Source organism: Camelus ferus, chromosome 25 (genome assembly GCF_009834535.1).
Source record: "Camelus ferus isolate YT-003-E chromosome 25, BCGSAC_Cfer_1.0, whole genome shotgun sequence".
Classification (NCBI taxonomy): domain Eukaryota; kingdom Metazoa; phylum Chordata; class Mammalia; order Artiodactyla; family Camelidae; genus Camelus; species Camelus ferus.
The window spans coordinates 16,941,678-16,961,350 of NC_045720.1; the positions used below are offsets into that span (position 1 = coordinate 16,941,678).

Here is a 19,673-nt window from a genome sequence, read left to right on the forward strand (position 1 = left end):
CAGACATTGTGAACGTGTTCTGTGTGTGTACAAACACCTTCAGACGTGCTCTTCTGCTGCACTTAGAGGGTTATCGGAGTTGTGAGTCATCACTTTCCTTGGGTAAATAATTAAATCTCCGGTAACTTGACTTTCTCTAAACTTGACTTTCTCTAAACTTAGCTTTTAAAAAAACAAAACAAAAAAAAAAAAACTCTGGCTAGAAACACATGCGTTTAGAGCCACTCAGTAGTATAAATTGGTACAGATTTTCTAGAGGACAGTCTGATAGTAGTTAGCAAAATTCTAAATGTGTATAATTTTTGAGCCAGTAATTCCCTCTCTAGAAACCAGTCCTCAGGAAATAATCCTCCAGATGTGCAAAGATGGCTGCAGGAGAATGGTCACTCCAGCGATGTTCGTAATATGAAACAGTGTCCGTTCACAGGACACTGGCTAAAGAAACTGTATTCATGCAACGGAATAGAATTCTCCCTTTACGAGGGTGAAGGAGACTGAGGCCAGTGTGTATTTGTCTTAGTCTGTTAGGGCTGCTAAAACAAGATACCAGAAACTAGGTGGTTTATAAACAATAGAAATTTATTTCTCACGGTTCTGGAGGCTGGGAAGTTCCAGATCAAGGTGCCACCAGGATGAGTGTCTGAGCACCTGCTTCCTGGTTCATAGATGGTCATCATCTCACTGTCCTCCCCTGGTGGAAAGGGACCAGGGAGCTCCCTGGAGTCTCTTTCACAAGGGCACGAATCCCACTCATGAGGGCTCCACCCTCATCGCCTTGAGACTCCAAAGTCTAGGAATTAGACACTAATTTAGGGGCACACAGACATTCAGTCTATAGTAGTCCTTATGTGGGAAAAGGAGTGTGATGCTGTTTTAGAGGAGGGAGGACGAGGAGAAGGGCAGGTTCCTGCACAGTGTGTATAGCATGTTCCCATTTTCATAAAAAATGTCTTTTCTCTATAAAAAGGACATTATCGAGTCTGGAAGAGGTCATTCCACCCTCCGAGCAGCAGTTTATACATGGAGTTGAGACTATGGGGAAAACTTTCTCTTTCTCCACTTCTGTCTTGTTTGAGGTTTTTTGGGTTTTTTTAAGCGTATTTATTTTAAAGCCCTTTTCAGATTGCCCCATTAACTTTAGCAACTCAGCCATGACGTTTCCTGTTTGTTGAGTCAGTACTCTGCCTTTGAGGGTGCTGTCCTTCCTCCCGAGGCTTCTTACTCTTGCTGGTTATTTGCCAAAGGAGAGAGTTATCTTGGGGACTGTGTGTGCATTGGGTTGTGGAGGCTGTCTGATGAGGTGCTTTTTCAGTCTGTGTGCTGCTGAATCGAGCACTGATGAGGTGCTTTTGTGTTGGTCTCTTCCTGAACTTTTGGGGCTGTAACGGCTTTGACCAGGTGTTAAATTATGTTTTAATTTGATGTTCCCTTCGCTACTGATTGACTGTGCAAATCATACCCGCCCATGAGCACCTGGCTGTCTGCAGGCTTCACACAGGAACGTGGTTCCAGTTCGCTGTCACACCTGTGGGCTCTGCTGCTTTGGGGTCTGGCCATGTTGGGCTTGGAAACCAATCCCTGTTGCAGATCCCCAGCAGGCGCGGTGAGCTTCATGCCTCCTCACTGCTGTGGGTTTCTGGCACCTAGACATTTCTCTTCCTTGATTTCAAGGTAGGCCTTATATAAATCTAAAAATATATCTTTAAGTTTCTAGTGTCTTTAAGTTACTAGAGCCTGAGAGAAGATTGTATAGCATAAGCTTAATCTACCATCTTGACCCTGACATTTATATTGCTTTCATGATTAAGACCTATCTCTATCTCTACATATTCTGGGGGAAAGAGAATCGTCCTTTCAGCTTCTTTATCTTAAATGTGAGTTAGGCACCCTTGGCACCATTACTCAAAAGACTAGGGCCCTAATTCCAGAAGAGGTTATCTGTGCCAAAGTTGCCTTCAGCTCTTTTAGATCAAAGAGACATCAATAGAGAATGAAGCTCACTTTTAAGCCTTATTAGGTAGCATAGAGTCTAGTTGAAAAAAAAAAAAAAAAAAGATACAGTTGAACTGTGGATCCGCAGAAGATGTTTACCACCATGAGTCCTCAATGCCAGTGAGGACTTGGGAATCCAGAGAGCGTGCATGCCACAGCACAGCTGCAGTTACAAGTTCAGAAGGCGAAAACCATGTTGACTTAGCTTTACGGGTGGATGTCAGGCAAGAGAGCTAGTAGGTGTAGCGTTTCATCTCATCAGGAGGTCCGGAAGTTAGGAAGGTACACAGCTTCTTTTGCTCCCTCCGCCACACAGGGGCACATACCGCTGCCGCAGGTGAGAGCCAAGGTGGGGATGAGTCTCCTTGACACAGAGAAGGCACAGCCTCTTTGCCTCACCACTCTTTTCACCATTCTAGACATGTGGGCCCAAGGCCAACTCACAGGTCCTGCCTCAAGGAAGCAGCCCTGTGAGCGACTGAGGTCCTTCGCAGACAGACCTGAGGTTAATGAATACTTTCTTCCTGGGACAGAAGGATGGGCTGCCAGAGAGGCTGTGGTGCGCTAGTAGAGGAAGACATTCCCCTGTGTTGTGAGATATGGGTAACATTCAAATACTCAGCAGTGAGAATGGAAGGTGCCCTCAGCAATGACGTCTTGGCTGTCTTGGCAAGGTGTAGCAGCAGACATCCTCAGGTGCCCTCAGCAACAGTCTCTTTGAGTCAGAGTTTGCATGGTAGAAACAGGTTGAAACAGCAGGTTGGGGCCAAGTCCTGTGGGACTTGAATGCTAGAAGTATGGATTTATTTTCTGTTTGTGCCATCCAATATGGTAGCCACTAGTCATATGTGGTGATTTAAATCTATTAAAAATGAATAAAATGAAAAAAAATCATTTCCTTGGTCATATTGGCTTAATTTCAGGTGGTCTGCTTGTGTCCAGGGACTACTGTTTTGGATAGCACAGACATAGAACATCACAAAAAGTTCTGTTGGGCGGTGCTGCTCTGATCTGTGGAAGCCATTGAAGTTCTCTGGGTATAGGAGTAAGATGAAAAAAATGGAATTGTGTGAACGTTCTCTCTGACCTTTGTCCCTGGGCCTGGGGGGGACATGTGCTTCAATCATAAGAAAAATGTAGAAAGAGGAGTCGGTTTTGAAAGTGATAATCCTGAATGCTCTGATGGTTGGAATTTGAGTTTCCATGGCAACTCGGGCTGTGGACTGAGAGCAGCCCATCCACAGGCAGTATCCTGGCTGCTCCGCATCTTGGAATTCTGGAATGTGTCCTCACAAGTGGCCTGAACACAGCTTTGGGAAGTTGGAAACTTGTTCTAGACTTGATTTTTCTAGGTGCTACAAGGAAACTAACCCTGTATTTTCATGCCTATAAAATCAGGGTTTCATAAGGTTAATATCTATTTTTCTTTCCTGCCAACAGTGCTAATTCACCAGAGCCTGTAAAGTGGTGAATCAGAGTAACAATCAAGAGTCTTGGTGGCTTCTTCTCGTGTATCCCTCGTATATGCATGACTGCCCAGCCCCCATCTTTTTTATTTATAAAATCCTCTGTTTTGCAGCTGAGAAAACGAAGAATCTGAATGACTTGCCAAAACCTAGTTTCTGGCTCACAGTTGGAGGAAGATGAAATTCAAATCTAAGTGTAATGACTCTAAAACCAGGATTTTTTTTATTCCCTTAAGTGCACGAATGATTTATTTATTTGAAAAGAAAATATAATCTGGTATACTGAGAACCTGGCCAGCCAGGCAAAAGAAGAGGCTAAAACGCTGCACGTAGTTTTTAGTCCTTGGATAGAAGCACGGCAGATCTTGACTGCTGTATTATATAAAGGGGAAGCAGTGCCAGCATCTGAAACAGTGGGTAATTGCCTACATTTGGCTTTGGGATGTGTTATGTGAGTCTTTGGCAGCAGATAGCCTTTTCTCATTAGGCTAATATTAGATTTAGTTTGTCTTTCTCTGGCAGAGTTAAAGGAGCTGGCCTGGAATTTGGTGCTGGAGGCAGGAGGAGGAGAAATCCTCATGCTTTGGATAAGCCGCAGGTGGATAAATGAGAGTTGACTTAGAGGGCGTGTGGTGGACGTTCGTTAACAGTGAGCAGGAAGCAGTAATCTGGAATTGAAACAGAAAGCTCAGAGAATGTTGACTTGGGTTAAGGATGAAGGGTGGATTGTTCTTAACCTTGATCAAATTTCGTTGCTCAGCTGCCTCTGAGAAGGTCTGTAGCAATTTGGGAAGAGAATGATCTAATTCTTGGCTATCTTTATTTCTTGGCTCGGGGAGCAAGAGTGTCTCCAAAAGAAGCTGCCAGCCTGATATAATGTCACCAGTGATACGAAAGGACATAATGCATGGGAAACATAATGAGCACGTGCTTACTTAAGCATTGTCAGGAGTCAGACCAAGAGAAACAAGCCAGAATGACTGTGTTATGTGAGTTCCAGGGCGCCACCACATATACCCTGGGCACTTGGCAAGGGCTCAGGAGAAGCTACAGTTAGCCCATATTTGAAAGGGTAAGCTTTTATTACTAAAGCTTTGAGCTCTGCAAAGTGTGACAATAGAATGTGTATTTGAGTCATAGTTCTGTAGTATAGTCAGCAAAAAAGGAACCTTAAGGAGCACCTGACCACCTAATTTATAGGTCAGGATGAGATTCAATGGCAGCCCCAAAAGTCTTGAGGCTGGTAATGGCATGGTCAATCCTGAAACCCAGTCATTCTGACGCATGGCCAGTATTTTCCATTCTGTTGTGCTGACAAATCTATACAGAACAACAAGTGCTTGCAGCCATTTGGTTAATGTTACTTTTCTTGTGTCCAGGACAGTAGTGTTTGCCATTTGAGGATTCAGAATGGGCAGTTGGCATTCAGGGGAGCTGGAGCTCCTACCAGTGGGTGGATCAGAGCCCAGTTATAGTTCATGGACAGTTTTCATGCAGCAAAGACAGGCCTCTGCGAGAAAAGGGCATTTGAGTTGTAGGGATGGCTTGTCTGGTAGCATGCTGCCCAAATGCTTTTCTTCTCCAGCCTGAAACTCTGGAGATCAATATGTAAGCCTATTGACCGTGGCGGCAGTGAAAGGGTCATAACAGTCAGAATTGATTGAGCTATTGCAGAATTCTATGCATCTATATAAGGGCAAATGCATAATTTGTACCTGAGCGAGAGACAGAGGTGGCACACATGACAACAGTGACCGTGTTCTGTAGTTGGGTTGAGAAGACACCCAGTTTTTGATTAGTGACGTTGGAAAAGCCTAGAGGCATCTAAGAGCCCTGATCAACTCAACCAAGTGAAGCACTCAAGAAGCAGATAAAGTAGGACTTCGAGAGAGAAGCTTGAGGCCCAGTAAGGTGCACAGCAGAAGGTGGTGGAAGGAAGCAGGGCTTGGCCTCTGCCTGCACCCATAGCTAGAGGCCTGAAGCTCATGCCTGGTGAGGGCCATGGTGGTTCAACAGACACACATCATCTCTAAGCAGATACAGTGTTACCCTCTTTCCCACTGCCTACACACATAGATGCTGAGACATCTTTACAAAATGCACATTATTTAATAAGACTTTCAAGTATATCTTGGCTTTCCCTGATATTCTATATCATAGTTGCTATTGGACTACTTGGACTCAGGTGGTGGTTTAGAACAGGGGTTTACAGACTTCTCTTGTAAAGGGCCAGATGGCCAATGGCTCTACATGGTGGGTTTTGCTGTCCCACATGACTTTGAGGAATTCCAGGTGTTTCATTGAGATGTTTACTTGGTACATCTGTGATTTAGATGTATGTCTTCACGGCTCCACATCGTCTCGGTGTGCCCAAGGCGATGGGAGGCACTGGACAGCTCAGCTTTAGATACTGCACACCCGGGATTACGGAGAGCTGTTGGGAGAGGGTGGGAGGTGGAATGGGTACTTGTAATCATTTTTTAAAAACATCCTGTGTTTTCTTCTTTCTTCTCTATAAATACACAAATGGCGGCAGCTTATGTTCTATTTGGATAGAAGCTGCCAGAAGTAAATAGTTGTGAAGGGAAAAAACATTGTAATAAGTAATAAATCATTTAAAACTGCCCTGATACCACTCATACATTGTGAAAGAGATTTTGTAATAATGATTAACTTGAAAAAATAGAGTATCCCGTTATGTTAAAAAAAAAAAGCAAATGGCACAGGCAGTTCTGTTGTTCAGAGATGGATTAGTCGTCAGCACATCATGTTGGCTCATTCTGTCCCTCTGACCGGCGCTGAAGTCCATGCATGTGCCACCTGCACTGCCACCACATGCATCTTCCTCACCGTCTCTTAACTGGCCTCCACTTCACCCCTGTCCTCCTGTGGCCTGTGCTCCACACAGCAGTCTTGAATCAGGGGACACCACACACCTGCGTAGCTTCCTTGATGGCTTCTCCGAGCACTTAAAGTAAAAATCCAGACTCATTCCCATGGTAAGAACCTAAGACATTTGGGCTGTGCGTGGCCTCTCCAGTCTCACCTCCTATCAGGCTTTCCTCTGGTTGTCTGGGCTCCAGACGTCCTTGTCTTTCTGTTTCTTGAATACTTCAAGGTCACTCCTGAGAGCGTTGGTACTTGCCATCCTGTCTGCCTATGATGTTTGCCCCCTTGATCGTTGTACCACAGGTTCCTTGTCACTTAGGTCTCAGCTCAAATGTCCCTTTGCAGAGAGGCCTGCCCACTCTAACTGAATTAGCCCCTCAGTCACTCTCTCTGACATCACTGTGTCCTTCACAGAGCTTCTTCCTAACTGAAATCGTCCTGTTTATTTCCTGTCTCTCCAGTAAAACTTAAACTCCTCGAGAGCAGGGATCTTGTCTGTCTCATTCAGTGCCATGACATCAATGCCTGCTGGCTGCAGTCAGTGTCCAGTGCATCATAAAGAATACTTTTGGTAAATGAAATAAATTTGAGTTGATGTAACCTGGAATCCCCTTGCCCCTGGGTCTTCCTGTCTTTTGCATCATAGTTACCTCATTTTCTTTAGCCTCTCTACCAGTGAGCAGGGGGATAAATCTTTCTGGATCCTGCAACAGTTGTCAGCGTCAGGGAGTGCTTTTCTGGATGGTGGGTGCACGTAGACATTGTCCACAGGATGAGCAAGGGATACTTCCATAGCTGCTCTGTTGCCCTTCATCCTCAAAGTCTAGGTCTTCCCTAAGCCTAGGCAAGTACCTGTCTGCAGTCTGGGGTAGGCATTCAGAACTTCACCTAGTTCAAGGGTCTTCAGCCTCCAGATCAGGACTAGTTATCTCTCTGCTACCTCCAGGGTTGGCCAAGATTTCAGACAGCGAGGTGCCTTCACCCCCGCCCACAGCTCTCTTCAGGGTCCTCAGTGTAGGCATCAGCCAGCTCCCCTCATTTCTACCCCATTTCCTTGAAGTCAAGACTTAAGGGAAATAGAAAGCAGAAGCTTCTCCTTAAATGATTAGGAACTCCTGACTTGAGTTCAAAACCAGACCACCAGGTACCAAGTAACACCTAAAACGTCATGGCCAGGGGCTTATGAATTAGAAATAGTTTTCCAATGTTGCTTTTACATGTGACCTTACACGTCTACTGGTATGATCTGCTTGGGCTGTTAACAACAAAATACCGTAGACCAGGGAACCTCAGTGATAGACACGTGCTTCTCACAGTCCTGGAGGCTGCCGTCCGAGATCAAGGTGCCAGCCAGTCTGGTTCCTGGTGAGGGTCCTCTTCCTGACTTGCCGATGGAAGCCTTCTGGCTGTGTCCTCACATGTGGGAGAAAAAGTGAGCTCTGGATCTCTTCCCCTTCTTAAAAGGACACTGATCCCATCCTGGGGCCCTACCCTCACGACCTCATCTAAACCTAATTTCTTCCCAAAGGCCCTATTTCCAAATACCATCACATTGGTGGGGGTGGGGGGGGAGGGCTGGGGTTAGTGCTTCAGCCTATGACTTCGGGAGGGGCCACAAACGTTCAGTCTAGAATACATACCAAATATGCATTTTGGCCAAATGGCTGAGTGTTAAATTACTACTTGGCTGAAGTTGAATATCATCATTGTGGAATGAGTGTCTGGCATACAAGAATAAACCTGAAATATTACTAAGAATACCTATTTATTACAACTTAATTAAAATTATACCAAGGAGATTTTTTTTTTTTTACAATTGGCATTTATAGTGCAGTGGTACAGTAATTTCTGAGCTGTCAGCTCCTGTGGTTTATATATTGCACGTTTATGATACTGAAAATACACTCTTTCAACTGAGGCCAGTGGAGGAGTAACACACGTTTTTGACAAGCCCCCCCCCCCCCCCCACTGCAGGGCCGTGCTGATGGTGATACTCCCGAGTCATTAAGCTTTCATCCTCTCCAGTGATAACTGACCGAAATAAAGACGTCAATTCGTAGGCTCACCATCTTGGTTGAAACTCCTGAGGCAATTTTGTTGAAATAATCCCATAAACTCAAGCTTTGGGCTATATATAAAGAAGATACTCTTTAAAAATTCTCCAGATCAAGCTTAATTTTGTTGCTGTCCATGTGGTTTTCTTTCTGTAAAGATGTTTTCCCAATATTCATTGTAAAACGTGATTTTTCGATTCAGCCGCCAGAATGATCTTGCTAACGTGTGAGTCAGATCATGTTGTTTCTCTGCTCAAACTCCTCTGATCACTCCCTATTGTCCTCAAGTTAAAAGCCAGAGTCCTCTCGGGGCCTGACCACGATCTGCTCTTTGGCAAGTCACTCATGTCATCTGCTCTCTTCCACACTCAGGCTGCTCCTGGTTTAAACCAGCTACCTTCCCACCTCAGAGCCCTTGTACTGGCTGTTCCCCCTGCCTGCAATTTCTTTTCCTCAGGATGCACAGGATTCACTCCTTCATCTCCTTCAAATCTTTGCTCCAGCATAACCTCCTCAGTGAGGCATACTGGGCTGTTCTATTTAAGTAACGGCCCCTTTCCGTCTGCCTCTGATGCCCTGGCTCTTTTCCGTGATTCCTACCCCCCCCCACCCAAGGTACTCATCACTTTCTAAAACAGTCTATCATCTCCTTATTTATTATGTGTATTATTTTATGTCACCTACCAGAGTGTAAGTTCTGTGAGGGCAGGGGCCTGTTTTGTTTTGTGATACATTCCTGGACTCGTATCCATGCATGGGATATCATAGGGGCACACTTACTTGTCATTTAAATGAATTCTTGTAATCAGCATGCATTTAATTTTCACCTGGCTGATAAACTTTTCATATAAAAATAAACCAGGAGAACAGTCATTTTCGAAGTTAGAAGTAAAATGCCTACTTTTATTGAAAGGGAATTTTCACACAGCAATAGAAAATCCAAAGAGCATCTCCATTTGTTACCAACAGTGCAGCGATGATCAGATAGGTAAGTAACCTACAGGATCAAACGATCACTGATTGCTCACAAGGTCAAGATTGCCAAAAATAGAGTGGAAATGGCCCTCAGCTGCTCGGCCTGCCAACAAACCAAGGCTGAAGCCAAATCCTAACAGAATTTTGACCAAACACCACAACAAGTGCTGAACTTCATTGCCTACCTGTTGTTTATATAATTAAGCAGTTTAGCTCCTAAGTGTTCTCATGTCTAACGCACGTTGTGTAAATCTGTTTTTTTTTTTTTTTTGGAAGAAATCTGATACCAACCTTTTCTCATATTGTACTAAGTAGAGCAAGAAGGGTTAACCCTATGCATGCCTGGGATAGTAGTAACTTCTTAGAGGTGGCCAGAACTGTAACAAACAGAAGAGAGAAAGGCACAAAGCTTGAATTTGTCATCGGGCAGAACGTTTTGATAGAAGATGTGTGATCTCACTATTTTGATGGCTTTGACATGGTGTAGTGAAGAGCCCAGGCTCTGGGACCTGGGGTCGAATCCCTCTCCTACCCTTCTTCTTACTGTCTGCATCACCTGGGGCTGGTTTCTTGTCCTCTCTCTGCCTCCATGCCTGGATCTGTCCAGTAAGGATACTCATAGTACCTGCTTCACTGAGTGGTTGTTGGTATCATTGGAATCAAGTGCTTATAACGGCTCCTGGCTTAAAGTCAGCACAGTGTTAAGTTTCCCTTTATTGTTGTTCTTAATATCATCATTATCCTCAGAAAATATTTTGGCAAGATAGAGAAAACACCTTTTTTTTTTTCCAGCAGAGGTTTCAAATTGGCTGTCTGAAGCCATATTGGGTCTACCAACAAGTTTTGTTTGCCCACACGAAGTTAAAGTCGAAATTAATCTTCAGCGGTGGAAAAACCCTGAAGTTCTTTATTTAAATGCTCCAGATTTCCCACTTCTCTTGAAAAATGGAAAAAAAAAATCTGGAAATGATAAGCCTCAATTTATACCAGCTGGAATTACCAGCAGCCGCCCCGTTTAGTCGAGCTGTCTCTCCACTCTGGTCCTGTCTGGGCCCGGCCCTCTTCACTCACGGTGTCTCCTGCTGGGAGTTGAGTTGGTGACCCTCAGTGTACAGGACACTGACCTAGTATGAAATGTATAGTTAACCCTCTCTTGTTTAGTGAGGATGACATTTTATCTCCTTAAAATGCACATAGTCTACATTCAAAGTATCTGTTAGACCCCTTCTCTGGTGACACTAAATTGAAAAAGACACAAGTGGGAACTGGATCTCAAAGTACGAGGATGCATATTCTCATACATGTTTGGAAGGAAACCAACTGAGGTCTGAGAAACTGAGATGGAAGATAAAGACACGGGGTAGGTGGAGGGAAGGGAAACGGGAGGAAGGGTGTTTTCTGAAATGAAAACTGAAATGTTAGGAGCAGCCTTGCCAAAAGATGGGCACCAAGAACACTTGCTGGACCTGGGTCGGCGTGTACAAGGACGCCGAAGTGGGGAAGAGCGTCTGGTGCTGAGGAGGAGAAACAGACCAGTGTGGCAGGTGCTCAAGTGCCTCAGGAAGATGTTGGAGAGATCCTGTGGGTTTTGCCTGAACTTTACACCCAGTGCAACGGAGAAACCAATGAAGAGCTTGAGATGCGGAGAGGCTGACAAAGAAGACGCTAGCTGCTCCTCCGAGGGTTGGTTAGAAGCTAGCAAGAGGAGAAAGAAGCAGACTAGGCAGTGGCTACTGGAGTTGTAGTTGAGAGATGGGGTCTTGGACCAGGGTGATGCCAACAGAAATGGAGAGAAGTGGGCCAACTTGAAGTTGATTTTGAAGTTAGTAGTGGTAAGGTGTGACCAGGTGTAACCTATGAAGCAAAAGGAAGAATCAGGGATGACTCCTAAGTTTCTGGTTTGAGCGGCTAACTGGACATTGATGTTATTTAGTAAGACGGGAGAAGATGGCAAGGCAGGGATGTTAATAGGAGAAGCTTTGGGGTGAAATCAGAAGTTTCATTAGGACCATATTTTATGGTTTCTGGGTTACATCCAAGAGGAAGTGTCAAGTAAGCCATTAAACTTGCAAATCCAGGTTTCAAAGGGAGGTTTCAGCTACAGCTATAGACGAGGGAATCCCATCTGACACACTGCGTATATGTCTGTTTTGGGAGGTGGGGACAAAGTATGTAGAAACCAAGAGATTTTTCAATGGTCCTTACCTCTAGGAGTTGAAATCTCTTTGGTTCTCCTGCCTCTGCTGCTGCTCTGTTATCTTTGCCTTGTTATCACTGAGCTTCAGGCGGAAAGGCTAGACTGTTCAGTTTGAAGGGTGATGGCAGAGCATGAAAGCACTTGGGTAGAAATAGCTCATCCTAACATTTTTCTTTTCCGCTTAATTTTTTGTACCTCCCCCACCCACAATCATGCTTACCTCCTGTTTCCTGTTTCACACATCGGGTGCAAAGAGACCAGTGCTGCATGGCCAGTTGGAAGAGGGGAGGAGCAGGGTTGTTGGGGATAAGCAGCGGATGGTTTTTAACCTTTTAAGGCTGATTAACTTTCCATAGGGATGTGAGAGTGGGTCTGCTTTTTATTAGTACTGCCTGTGTTCACCAACATCCACTTCTCCTGGTACTTCCCAGTCTCCCTGAGGACCATCTTCTAGACAATGGCCGGTGAGGGAAAGAGACAGCTTCCCTAACGGGCTAGGGCAGCAAACACCCTGGTACAGACTTGCAACTCCCTCTTCCCTTTTGGGGAGTGTGGTGCAGCATGTTCAGATGGCAGAGCACACAGCCAAAGGAACTGTGATCACCAAGTCACCATGTAGGGGACAACTGCCCAGGAGCTGACTTGGAGCTGACTTTGTATAAGCAAGAGATAAACTTTCACTGTGTCCCCAGAGTTTCAGGAATGTCACTGCAGCCAGCATAAGCTTAGCCTAACCAGTTTAACCCAGGTGACATCTGGAAACGATGCAGTAATGTTCGCTCGAAACCTAAGCTTTTCATGGGCAGGCATCTTGTTAAACTTCAAGCCAAGTGCATCCCTTGACACAGGCAGGGGTGCCTTGTTAATACTCTAAAGTCAGGATCATCATGACTTTCCTCTTAACAGAAGACTCTCAGCGCCCCTTTCATTCTGAGCTAAAATTAAACTGCTGTTGGAAGACGTTAAAGCTTTTCCTTGGGTCTCAGGGATTGTTACCAGTATCAGGACATATGGGGCACGTCTCCCCAGTGCCCTGGTGTGTGTTTGTAAGTAACTGACAGCAGTTAGCCACTGTTTTCATCTCATCTCGGTGCTGTGATTTCCTTTCTATCATGCTTTCCTAGAAAGTATCACTAAATGCTCAGCACTTGCTACCGGTCTGAATTGTTGGGCTTAACTTAGAGATGAATGTTTTTTTTCAGTGCAGTGTGTGTGGTTTAATCCCCTTAAACAATTATTCTGTTTCGGAGACGCCAACCTCTTTTTCCCTCCAGAATGCAAATATGGGCTCTGTCTCTTACCATTTACACATGACCCTGAGACACAAGTGCTTCTCCTTGAATGACCCCTTCCCCTCTTGGGCTCACTTGGCTAATATCTACCGGCAACACCTGGGGTTTAGGGCCATGAAGTTATTTACAGCAGTGCTTATTATTGCTCTTCTGTGAGTCATGGCAGTTTCTAGCCAGCTCTGCCACTTTTTGGAGGATGGTCCCCAGTGGAACCCTAAGATTTGCAGCTTCTTCTCAGGAAGCAGAAGGTGTGTGTGCCCTGATGGAAAATCCAGACAATATAGGGGGAAGGAGTGGTTATAATCAGCATGGGCGTGAGGAATCCTCTCGTCCAGCCTTCTCGTTTTAATGGTGAGAAAATTGATGGGCAAAGATAAAGGGGTGACTTGGCAGAAGCCTGCAAGAAGTTAGTTACAGAGATGCAAGTAGGAGTTGGATTTTTTGCACTCGGTTTATCACTCCATCATGGCTTTTCTTTCCTGGGACTTTATTCAGTACTTAATCCAACTGTTTATGGGGAAGAAGCTTTCTCTGTTCACAGAGCATTTCTTAGATTTTTGCTCAGGGAAGAAAAGTGTGAGAAAATTCAGGTTGTATTGTGGTTGGTTACTTTCAGCATTTTAAGGGTTTCTCCACCTTCTTTGTGGAGAAGATCAACTCCTAGGAGATGTTAGGCGGAGCAGGGCAGGAAATTGCCTTCAGCCTTATACTCTGGGCATGAATGGTGATGGCTACTGATGAGAATGGAATGAAAATTTTCAACAACATGGATGTACTTGGAGGGTCTTATACTGAGTGAAATAAGTCAGACAGAGAAAGATAAATACAGTATGTTATCACTTACTTATACATGGAATCTAAAAAATAAAATAGTGACTGTAACAAAAAAGCAGACTCACAGACACAGAGAACAAACTAGTGGTTACCAGTGGGGAGGGGCACAATAGGAGTAGGGGATTAAGAGATAAAAACTAACATGTATAAATCAAGTAAGCTACAAAGGATAGACTGTACAGCACAGAGAATATAGCCAATATTTCATAATGACCACAAATGAAATATAATCTTGAAAAAATTATGAATCATGCTGTATACCTGAAACTTATATAGTATTGTAAATCAACTAGACCCCCAAAAATTTTTTAATAAAATATTTTTTAAAAAAGGAATAGCAGCTCTTGTTGCTATTAAAGTGATTCCCAGACTCCTGCATGTATTTCCACTCTTTTTAAAAAATGATATTTGATAAATATACAGTAACATATAAAATATGTATGTATGACTAATAGTAAAATTTAACCCTGGCGAATCCACCACCAAACTTAGGAAAGTCTGCTCAGTTTTAAACTCATCCTCTCTTGAGTTCTCTGGATATGGCTGGCTCCTTCGCTATTATCTTTTTTTTTTTTTTTTGGCGAGGGGTGGATTTTGTCTTTCTATTAAATGTTACTGACTAAACACATGTACCAGTATCTTCTATATTTAAAAAACAGCCACAATTGAAACAGTCTTTCTTAATTTTTACTTTTTAACTTTATTCCTCAAATATAGTGATTTCCAAAACTGTCATCAGCCCTTTTCTGGTCTTTCTTATCATGTCCCCCTCGGCAGTGTCTGCAGATGACAGTCAGACCCTGATCTCAGGCCTGACTCCTCTCCTGAGGCAGCTTCCTTCATTTTCGGCTGCCTGCTGGACAGTTCCCTGGGGACCTACCGCAATTACATCAAAAGGAACGTGGAGGGAAGGCTGCATCCCTTCTTTTGCAGCTTATAAGCCTTTGACATAAAAATCAAGGAGGAAAAAAAAATCTCATGTCTTTTATATTAGACAGCAGTCAAACCCATTTCTCATCCATCTTGTAATTTCATGTCTTTTATATTAGATGGCAATGCGTTTCTCATCCTTCTTGTAATTTTTAAGAAAGGTACTTCTTTTTAGGAATGCTGTACATCCACATGATTTGATTAACATTACTTTTCTAAATCGCCTTTTCTACTCGATTACTGAGTATCAATTTCTATATTTGAAGACTGAGTAAGAATTCTTACATTTTATTCAGAAAGCTATAAAATATTATTAATCTGATAGTCCCATGAACCATAAACTTTAATACACTAATTTCTTTTCCTTCAAGTCAGGTTGAGGGTTGTAATTTAACGTTTGGCTTCTTTTATTGAAGAAGGCAGTTTTAAGACAATGATTGTAACCCAAGTTACAATATGAGATATTTATAAATGGTTTTAATTTCTATTTTAAATTAACCCTACAGAGGAACAATGCCAATATAACTTAAAATGTAGAAATTTGCTTTTCTTAAAAATTTGTTCTTAACTAGTGAATAAAGAAAATAATTTATTTGCTATGCATTATCAAAAGTTTAAATTGTCTTAATATTGGGCCTCAAACCTCATCGTTTCATCTAATGTGTTCTTAAAATTTCACTTTTACTCTGGTTGCTTCTGCTTTTGTGTTTGTCTCTAAGGTAGATTTTATGGGGTCTGATGCTTTGATAGTTTTGGAACTTTTGCTACAAAATTTCAAACACAAATTAATACAGTATGATTATCATTTTAGAATAATCACAAAAACTACAAACCTGAAGGGGCTGACAACACAAACATCACAAAACCCAGAAAAATAAGATTTTAGTGACTGATTATATTTTACTTACTTCCCTTTTATATTTTGACTGCTTGTTCATTGACTGCCTCTCCCTAAAACATTGACTTTATAATATTTTCCACAACAAAAATAGAAAGATAATTCAATCTTGCCTTTAGTATGTTTGACCAAAATTTCTTGGTGTTTTTGACACTGGAGTTGTTATCATGTGACCCCTCATACAAACATACTTACTGGTTGTAACACTATAGGTTTGAGCCCTAAGATGGGAATCATGATAAATTAAGATTCCTATGAAAAGGAAAAGAAATAAGCTCTGTTTATGATCGCTCATACTTTCAAGTCTGTTACATAGGTCTCTTTTGACTTGGTGTCTATGAGAACTGTGTTCTCAGCTTTCAAATTTCCATGTCTAAATACTGGAAGAATTTTCCAAAGACTAGCGCCCCTGCTTCATTACACTTCAAAGCTGGCTTCTTCCACCCCACAGGAACTGCTGGTGCTAAATGACTGAGTCCACGCAGGTGAGAGGGTCATGGAAGTATTCCTGGAAGTCGGTCCACACTGAGGCAGCTAGTAATAACTCTACACGGAAGCAAGTTGACTGTATAAGACAATAAGACTATGTACATGCCTCTTACTAAACCCAAACTGAAATTGGTTCTACCTCAGCTTCTCCTTAGCTGGGTCCCCAAAATGTCTGTGGACTTTCTAACACTGCCCAACATGAGGAAGGTGTGACAGAGGGGGTGAGAGTAGAAAGAAGCATTATCTTAAGTGACTGGCTGAAATACTTGACCTTAGCACATTTCACAAATTTTAACAGAAAGTATGATCAAGTGATGCCACAGGTGAGACACTGAGCAAATTAAGGGATGCTTTCCCAGCTAAAGTTATAGTATGTTTACCCCTATCTTGCCTTAAATATATAGGATGATTCTTCAAAATCGCTAGCTTCCTGAATAGCATCTACCTTAATTCACAGTTGATGGTGTGGTATTTCCTTCTGTTACCACTTTGAGATTTTATTCAACTTGTATTTTAAAGTAAAGTGTATTGTTTCTTGGAGTTCCTCTCAAAAAAGAGCACATAATCAATTTAGAGTGAAAATTAAAAAACCCACTAGATTTCCTTTACAGAAATTTACTCCATGTTGAAAGCCATAGTTTTGTGTAATCCTTCCGTGAGGACGACACACTAGACTTGGCTATGTGTGTTACGTAACTTGGAGGCAAAGAAAGTGAGAGGAGAGAATGTTTTGAATTACAGCAAACACTTGGCTAGCAGTCCTCATTTGCCACGTGCTGCTTCAAGTGCATTTCACGTGTCACCACTGCGAGTTCTGGCAGAATTGCACAGTAGATAAACTGAGAGCCCTCCCACTACACATACCAAGAAATGCTGGATGAAATATGACAAATCCCAGTAAATGCCTGGCGGAGCTTATAGGGAAGGTAAAGGAAATCACCAGGTGCTAGAAACAAGCAGGGGGCTAAAAGCCAGGAAGTGAGGGTGTGGAAGGGCACTGTGATGCCCATGGGAGAAGGTGGACACTTGGCTTTTAAAACTCAAGTGGAGTTAGGGAGTGGGACCCCTGCCTAAAAGGACCTCTGAAGAGGCTGTATTCTCTGAGCAGCAATGATCTAAAGAGCCCCCCGACTGGTACAGGAAAGCAAAAGGAAATACACGTGGCTTCACCTGGGTGCTGGGTGGGAGAAGAAAGGTCCTCCGAGAACAACCTGAGTGTATGTACTCGACTTCCTGTGAGTCTGGAATTTGCGTTTGTAATTCCCATGTGTTCCAGGAGCCGGAAGCTGAGAAATGAATTCCCAGATTAGTTTTGTGCCAGTAATAACCTTGGGATAAGTCCCAGAACCAAAATGCACTCTGAAGGGAGTCTTTTTGAGGTATTAGGGAATCAATAACTCTCCTTCTCCTGATTTGGGCTCCAACGAAATCAGAGTCAGGCAGATGACAATGGGAGTGTCACCTCTGTCCCTGACACGTCTGGTTGGACAACGTGCAGTATGAGCCTGTAGCACTTCACTCTCAAACCTGATCAGCTTCTTCACGGAGTCTTAGCTCCACTTTGCGAAAGCCGATCACCTGCGTGGGGCAGGCCATCTGCAGCCATCCCCGAAAAACGGTCTGGGGTCTAGCAGCCATCCTGTCACTACATAATGATAGAAGCAACAATTCATTGGTAATACAGAACAATTCTAAAGTAGCATGTACCTAATAAAACAGCCTCACAAAATATAAATAAATTGAATGGAGAAATCAACAAACTCACAATCACAAAAGAAAGTTTTAACTTCTTTTTCTTAGTACTTGAGACCCTAGGTGGACCAGTATTAGAAAGGGTGTAGAAAATATAAACAACACAATGAAGATTCTTGATGTAGTAGACAAAATTAGAACCTTGGACTAACAAAAAAGACACATTCAATCTGTACGTAGACGCCAGGAAGCTACAGGTGACAAAATTAAAGGTGCACATAACGTAATGCTGTACCTAGAGATTGCTTCTTACAGCCTGGCATAGCGACTCTGATTTGTGAAGGAAGACATTTACATAAATGTTAATTATAGGGTTGTTTATAATACAAAAAATAAGAACCTAAATATCCAGAAGTAGGAGATGAAATAAATGAACTGTGTTGTGTTCATACAAGGAATACTGAATGTTAGTTAAAATGATTGGACTAGAGTCATCTGACTCAAAATGGTTAGGTCTCAAAGGTGAGTGACAATCAAAGTGTACAGTAATTCATGCAGCATGATGACATTAATGTTAAGTTCAAAAATGTAAAAAATATATTATTATGGGTACATGAATCATTGCCAACTGGTAAATGACAGGTATATATACTGGAGGGAGCAAAGGAGGAAAACAGGTTTTACAAAGGTGCTTTTGACTTTGGAATTTTTTGTTTGTTGTTAAAAGGATTTCTGGAAGACTGCTTGGGTGCATGCGAATGACATTTTCAACTCTAGAATGTAAAGGTATGAATGTTGGATCTTTAAGACTAAAAAATTATACTCTAAATGGGATTGTTTTCCATTTAAATCTTTTAACATTTCCCTATAAGATGAGAGAGGCAGATTTCTGTTCCCTCCATTTTAAAGATAAGGACACCCACCGATGAGGCACAGGAATGAGGACTCCAAGTGTAAGTTCTTTGCCTTCGGCTCAGCGCTCTGTCCAGGACTATTTTACTCTCAGAATTCTCCAGTTCCCCATTCTTAGAGTGTGATTTCTTCGTTTGTTTTTCTAAGCCAGATTAGTAAACATAACTAATAACAAGGTACTCACTGGAAATCACCAAGTATCAAGAATTAGTCATTGTGCCCCCAAAATCATTTAAAAACCACTTGACTGAGTAGTGGTTGACACAGTGCTCAAGGATCTGGTCATGAGCGATTGCCCAGTTCCTTGCGGTGGTCAGAGAGGGGCTGCATTGGTCGTGGTCGAGCTAATTACAGTAGCGTGAACATTTTCTTGTAGTTTATTTCTCTGTTCTGGAGATGTAATGGGAAACACGTAACAGAGCTGGTCTGTGCTTCATTGGCACAATATGTTATTTAATCGGACTGGGGAGATGCATAATGTGCTGAAGAGATCTTATTTACATTTCATGGTGTTAATGTTTCTGAACATTGGTTGTCAGTATGGGCTATAGAATTATTGTTTGATTCATTAAGAAAAGGCTTTATGTTTAGTGGAGGAATACAAGTTTGTTGTATGTCAATAATACAAGTGATGCATTAAAAGAAATTGGGCTGGGGTGGGGGGAATGAAGAGGAGGAATACTGTTTTAGGGAAATGTTTTAGTGAATTGATTATATTTTTTTCTGGCACCCATTCAAAGAAAGAAAAGTACTGTAAACAAACTGTGAAACTTGGGTAAGAATGTCTTTGTTTTATTAGTGGTTTAAACAGAGCTAAGAATGGAAATCAAGTGTAAAGATAAACAACATCAGGAAAGGAATTCTTCAGTATGTGCCCTGAGAAAGTTGCAGTTGAAACTAATTTATACTTGATTTGTGTATTTAATGTGTTGCTTAGTTTGCTTTATTCTCACATTTGCTGTGTTAGCAAACAACAGATGAATGTCAACTCTTTTGTAGTTGTTGAATTAGTGATTCCCCCCAAAATCCCTAATGAGTCATCTTTAGGTCTGA

The 19,673-nt window shown here is 42.5% G+C and overlaps 1 protein-coding gene and 1 long non-coding RNA gene across 8 annotated transcripts in view; one reads left to right on the plus strand and one right to left on the minus strand.

The window, feature by feature from the left end:
• Positions 1 to 19,673, plus strand: part of SAMD12 (sterile alpha motif domain containing 12) — a 375,925-nt gene that overhangs the window by 38,272 nt on the left and 317,980 nt on the right. The window lies entirely within an intron of this gene.
• On the minus strand, positions 46 to 17,799 carry LOC116659877. The gene is made up of 3 exons (XR_004315244.1): positions 17,634 to 17,799; positions 5,947 to 5,949; positions 46 to 56 (listed from the first exon to the last, which is right to left on the minus strand). It is a non-coding gene; the product is annotated as an uncharacterized LOC116659877 (long non-coding RNA).